Here is a 6824-nt window from a genome sequence, read left to right as displayed (position 1 = left end):
TAACTTGGACTTGACTCTTGCTTTCCCTGGTCGTCTCCGATTTGTGCGCACACACACACACCCCCAACAACGAAAACATTTCACAAAAATTAGTGAGGTTTCTCCATATTCTTTGATTTTTACTATCAATAGGTGTGTTCCTAAACTATATAAAATAATGCTTTCTCTCATTTCTAAATTTGTATACTTGCTGTCATGCAGTATGGACTTTTCTGTAACTCACTTTGGACGATAAACAGCATGAACTGGGAACACTCACATGGGCACAGTGGAGGCCAACCCCTTTCAATTTCTTTTGCTTGACGTGTTTTCATCTGTACCCCATGAGGTTGAAAACATCCTCGCTGCTCTCCAAGCTTGTTCGGAGCTCTGCTTACCCTCATCTCAGAGAGGAGGCAACTCTTTCAGATTCCCAGCTTTCCGTAGATAGTTCCGTTCCAGCTCCCTGCACGCTCAGAGCCTGCACACCTTCTCTGTGAGAACATTCGAGTCAATCTCCAGCCATGGGAAATTAAACCTGGCTCTGCGCTCCTGGGGACCCTCCTTGCTTCAAGTCCTGCTCATCACCTTGACTTTAAGTTCCTTTTTAGTTTATGGCCCCAGAGGAGCTCTCCTTGTGATTTTGAGTTTGACTCTTTATACCTATTTGAACTGTATTGTGGGGGAGTAAACCACCTCCCAGCACCCTGGTGGGGGAGTGGGAGCCTGGCAGAGCCCACCACTGAGCTCAAGAATTCAGAAGGAGGAGCCTGGGTCTTAGAATTCAGAGCTACTGTTTTCCAAGCAGTCATTACATGTCATTCTCACACTTTTTTTCAGGTAAGTTTTTTTTTTTTAACTTCTTTTTTTTAAAGATTTTATTTATTTACTTGTAAAAGAGAGACAGAGATAGGGAGAGAGAGCGCAAGCTGGGAGGAGAGGGAGAAGCAGGCTCCCTGCTGAGCGGGGAGCCTGGATCCCAGGACTCTGGGATAATGACCTGAGCCAAAGGTGGACACGTAACTGACGGAGCCACCCAGTTGCCCATATCCACCAGGGAAGTTTTACTATAGTCTTGAAAGGAAAGGAAAGGAAAGGAGAGGAGAGGAGAGGAGAGGAGAGGAGAGGAGAGGAGAGGAGAGGAGAGGGGAGGGGAGGGGAGGGGAGGAGAGGAGAGGAGAGGAGAGGAGAGGAGAGGAGAGGAGAGGAGAGGAGAGGAGAGGAGAGGAGAGGAAAGAAGAGGAGAGGAAAGAAAAAAGAAAAGAAAGAAAAGAGAAGAAAAAAACAGATTTGTCTATTTGCACTTTGGGAATGTAAGCACCGACAATCTCAGTTCACTATGCAGGGGGAAGGGATGTTAATTCACCTTCCTGTGTAAAATTTTTTTCCCTGAGTCATGTTTGAGGGACTCTGGACCTTGAGATAAATGAGTAATAACTTCCAAATTCAAGTATCATGTGAAATACGGCTAACTCCGAATCGGTACCCAAGTCAGAAAATGTGGCTTTGGTTTTGTGCTTTAATTTTTAACTTCATTTTAAAATGCCCCCTGGCTTGTTTATTCTTCCATTCTATGAATTGGACTCGGTAGAAATAGATTCATGTTGGCATTGTGTGGGAAAAATCCAACTTTGCTAACGTCTATAATTCATTTTTTAAAACCTGAATATAGGTTGAAATATTTCCTTGACTTAGATTGTAATATCCACCTTTTTAAAATTTATGCTTTCCTTTTGAAAAATGTTGGTTTTTAAATTACTTGGTTTTCGTCACATGAATTATTGGAGAAGATAAAGGGCACATGTCTCCTTTGATCGGGTTCAAATAATCCTCAGAGCTGTTTTCATAAGATGATTAACAACTGTCATTAATAATTAGCCGCATGACAATGCATCGTGATGTGGGCTCCGATCCTGAGTAACATTTCAGAGGACTCCGGGGCACCAGCCTGCCATGAGCATAGAAAGCCCCTTGTTCTGGTCTAGGAGTCCGGGAGGGGCCTCAGCAGAGGAAATACCCTCTCGTGCACCCTCTGCCCCAAGCCTCACAAGGTCAGCAGCGACTCAGGTGATGGCCGAGTGGCTCTCAAGCCAACACATCTGATGAGTTTAAATCCTGAAACAGAAGACTTTACCAAATAGTAACGGTTATTCTCTGGAGCCTGGCTGCTTTTTCAAGCATACTTTTTTTTTTAAGGTTTTATTTAGTTATTTGAGAGAGAGAGAGAGAGAGAGCCACACGAGCAAGGGGGGAGGGGCAGAAGGAGAGAAAGAAGCAGACTCCCTGCTGAGCAGGGATCCTGACATGGGACTCGATCCCAGGACCCTTAGATCATGACCTGAACCAAAGGCAGACACTTAACCAGCTGAGCCACCCAGGCGCCCCTCGGGCATACTTTAAACCATGAACCCACATGCTGTATTGTTATGTCTGCTTAGAACCTTTCATCTTTGTCATGGTTCTGGCAAATCCTTTTGTCTCCAAGTCAAATTCCTGTTTTGCCTCACTGTGCCTATGGTAAATGGGGTCATCAAGCTCACAGCAGGACCTCATCTCTATGAGTTCGTCTTCTATCAGCCGAGCAGCATGGTGGGTCTCTGTCAGCTCTACAAAGCGTTCAGTTATGTGCGGGGATTGCTGCACGGCAAACACTCGGCGCCTTTTCCTTAGACACGGCTTTCTTCCTGTCTGCTTTCCAGCTTCAGTGACTCCTATTCTAGCAACCCCAGTACCAGGAGCACTGGGCTGAAAGTGCAAAATCATATCCTATCAAGGATAGCATCCATAGGAAAAAAGTACAATTGTGACAAATGTAATTTTCAGGAGAAGATATGGAAGAAAACTAGGAATGCTAATGTGATAACGTGTTATGTGCTTCCAGATAGGACAGTAAACAAAAGAAAGTGGCTATTTGTATTGTACCCTAACTATCAAGTAAGTAAGACAGTGTCACATTTTCTGACCAGCACGGGTTATAAAAATACAACACACTGAGTTTTTATCCAGGCACCTTTACTTATTGCCTCGTACTTGGAACAAACGTATTTTACCTGTTGATGCTCACTTATTTGGAGATCATTGAAAGAAACAGGAATAAATCATACTACTAAACAAAACCACACAGCACACTTTGCATGTAATAGAACACCAATAAAGGAAAGTCAATGGCCATCATCGTTATTATTATTATTAACACCTCTGAACTGTCATACAATGATATTCATAACCGAAAGCTATTGAAAATATAACTTATCCAAAAGAATCAAATATAATTAAAGCAAAAAGTTAGAGGTAGTAATCTTTGTCAAGGAAATAGCTGGGCAAGATTACTATGTGCCATTCAACAAAACGAAAAGGAACGCATTCCTGGGAAACTGAGAATAAAACTAAATTTGAATTAAATTGAAATTAAAGAGTATCTATAAAACCTAGAACAAACATTCCACTCAAAAGTGAACCCCCTGTTAAAATTCGGTACATAAAAGAGGTGCTGGTTTCTACAGCTATTCCCCACCGTGTTGGAAGGTGCAACCAACACAGTAACACGAGAAAGAAATGTGAAATGGTTGGAAAAGAAGTAAAACTATAATTGTTGATAGATGATATGATTGTCTACATGGGAAAACTAAAATTCTATTCATAAATTATTGTAATTCATAAGCACTCAGCAAGTTTGACTGATATAAAAATGACATTTAAAGTTAGATTGCAATTTTAGTTACCAGCCCGAAACAAAAAATGATCTTATAAAAAGAGCTATAATTCATAACAACAATAAAAGTACATAGTAGCAACAAAAGGAAATAAGACCTAGGAATAAATCTAGCAAAAATATGGCACATCTTTATGTAGAAAATTGCGAAACTTTATTGCGAGGTATTAAACTAGAACTAAATACTAAATATAGAGACATAACATTTTCATGGGCAGTAACATTCAGAATTGTAAAACTCTCAGATCTCCCCAGATAACTCATAGGTTTAACGCAATGCCAATCACTATTCCAACATGATTTTCCATAGAACTTGCTAGCTGAATGTATTTTCAAATAAAGATAATGGTTCTCTCTTCCTTTCCAACTCTTATTCTTCTCCACTCCTAACCCCTTTTTCAGTGACTCCTTTGGACGGGGTCACTTACTTAACACTAAACATGAACTGGGCACTGTTCTGAACACTTTACATATCAACAGCATCTTTACTGCTCACTCACAGCAAACCACTATGGAAGGTACTGTTACCATGCCCATTTTACAGAGAGGTTAAGTAACTTGCTGGTAAGATATCAAATTGGGAATCCAATCACCCAGGAAGCTGGGAATATTTGCCATTTCTAAGAAAACTTTGGTTTTCATGCATCTAATCCTTATTGTAAAAATATTATAACATTCTGGGAGGCTGGGTGAAATAGGTGATAGGGATTAAAGGTACACTTCTGGAGAGGAAAAAAGATGGCAGAGAAGTAGTGGTCCCCTTTTTCAGCTGGTCCCCTGAGTCGAGCTGGGTACCTACCAGACAATCCTGAAAACCCACGGAATCAGCCTGAGACGCAGGAAGATACATCTGGATCTCTATGAATGAACATCTCCAGCGCTGAGTATTGAGGTACGAAGCGGGGAGCCGTGAATCCTCGCACAGATATTGGAAGATAGACAGAAGGGGGAGGGAGCCGCCACGTTTGGGCGCCGGGAAGTGGTAGCCACCTGCACTGGGGAGCCGCCGGACTCACGGACTGGCACCCGCAAGAGAGCGGACTGAGACCGTAAGCCCCGAATGCGCGACCAGACTGAAAACCCTCACTCCAGAGCCCTCACTGGAACCGGACTGACATTGGGAGCTCGGGAGCGCATGCGCGAGCAGACTGAAAACCGGTGCTCCAGAGCATGCGCGAACCATACTGAAACAGGGAGCTCGGGATCGCACAAAGGACAGAGATGTGCTGGCCCTGGAAGTGAGGGCTGGGACACCGGCTGTGGGCCGCACAACCTGGGCGCTGCAGGGTTTTTGACAGCACCGACAGAAACAGAGTTAAAGAGGCCAAGAGAGCTCAGCCAAGAGAGCAGACTGAGATCTCTCTGTTCTGAGACAGAGGCTAGGATACGGCCACTGCTGCTCTGACTCTCAGAAGAGTCACAGAAAACCGTCAGGGAAAGCCGCCAGAGAACAAAAGCCCAGAAATACCAGCTCACATTGTGCCCATCCCCATCCCCCCTCGCAGGGGACAGGGAGACTCTACCCAAACAGGGTTGCCTGAATATCGACGTGGCAGACCCCTCCCCCAGAAGGCAGGCTGCAAAATCAAGAAGCCCACATCCCTAAGGTCCCTATAAAACAAGTGCACACTGCCTGGGTCCTGGTCAATAATGCGGGCTCTGGGCAACCCCACAACCCCTCCTCATCAGAATGACGAGGAAGAGAAATCCCCCCTAGCAAAGAAAAGATAATGAGTCTGTGGCCACTGCCACAGAACTGATGGATATGGATATAACCAAATTATCAGAAATGGAGTTCAGAGTAACAATGGTCAAGATGATGTGTAGACTTGAAAAAAATATTAATGAGAATATAGAATCTCTAAGGGCGGAAATGAGAGCGAATCTGGTAGAAATTAAAAATGCTATGAATCAAATGCAGTCAAAACTAGATGCCCCGACGGCCAGGGTAAATGAGGCAGAAGAATGAATTAGTGAATTGGAGGATGGGATGGTAGAAGAAAAAGTTAGAACAGAAACTTGGCTCAAAAAAATCCAATCTCAAGAATGTAGGTTATGGGAGATTACTGACTCAATGAAACGTTCCAATATCAGAATCATTGGCATCCCCAAGGAGGTGGAGAAAGAGAGAGGTCTAGAAGAGATATTTGAACAAATTGTAGCTGAAAACTTCCCTAATCTAGCAAAGGAAACAAGCATTTGTGTCCAAGAGGCAGAGAGGACCCCTCCCAAGGTCAACCACGGCAAACCTACACCATGTCACGTCATAGCGCAATTCGCAAATATCAGATCCAAGGATACAGTATTGAAAGTGGCCAGGGCGAAGAGATTTCTCACGTACAGAGGCAAAAATATCAGAATAATGTCAGACCTGTCTACACAGACCTGGAAAGAGAGGAAGGGTTGGCAGGGTATTTTTAAAGCTCTATCCGAGAAGAACATGCAGCCAAGGATCCTTTATCCAGCAGGGCTGTCATTCAGAATTGATGGAGAGATAAGGACCTTCCAGGATTGGCAGAAATTGACTGAATTTTTAACCACAAAACCAGCCCTACAGGAGATATAAAGGGGGATTCTATAAAAGTAAAAAGGCCCCAAGAGTGATACAGAACAGAAATTTACAATCTATAGAAACAAAGACTTCACAGGCAACATGACATCATTAAAATCATATCTCTCAATAATCACTCTCAATGTGAATGGCCTAAATGTTCCCATAAAATGACACAGGGCTGCAGATTGGATAAAAAGACATGACCCATCCATTTGCTGTCTACAAGAGACTCATCTTGAACCTAAAGTTACATCCAGACTGAAAGTGAAGGGATGGAAAACTATTTTTCATGCCAATGGACCTCAAAAGAAAGCTGGGGTAGCAATTCTCATATCAGACAGATTAGATTTTAAACTAAAGACTGTAGTGAGAGATACAGAAGGACACTATATTATTCTTAAAGAATGTATCCAACAAGTGGATATGACAATTATAAATATCTATACCCCCAACAGGGGAGCAGCTAGATACACAAGCCAACTCTTAACCAGAATAAAAATACATATAGATGATAATACGTTAATAGTAGGGGACCTCAACACTCCACTATCAGCAATAGACAGATCACCTAAGCAGAAA

This window comes from Ursus americanus, chromosome 32 (assembly GCF_024610735.1).
Source record: "Ursus americanus isolate L20-20 chromosome 32, mUrsAme1.1.p, whole genome shotgun sequence".
Taxonomy (NCBI): Eukaryota; Metazoa; Chordata; class Mammalia; order Carnivora; family Ursidae; genus Ursus; species Ursus americanus.
The sequence above is the reverse complement of the archived record's forward strand: the minus strand, read 5'-3'. Positions refer to the sequence as shown.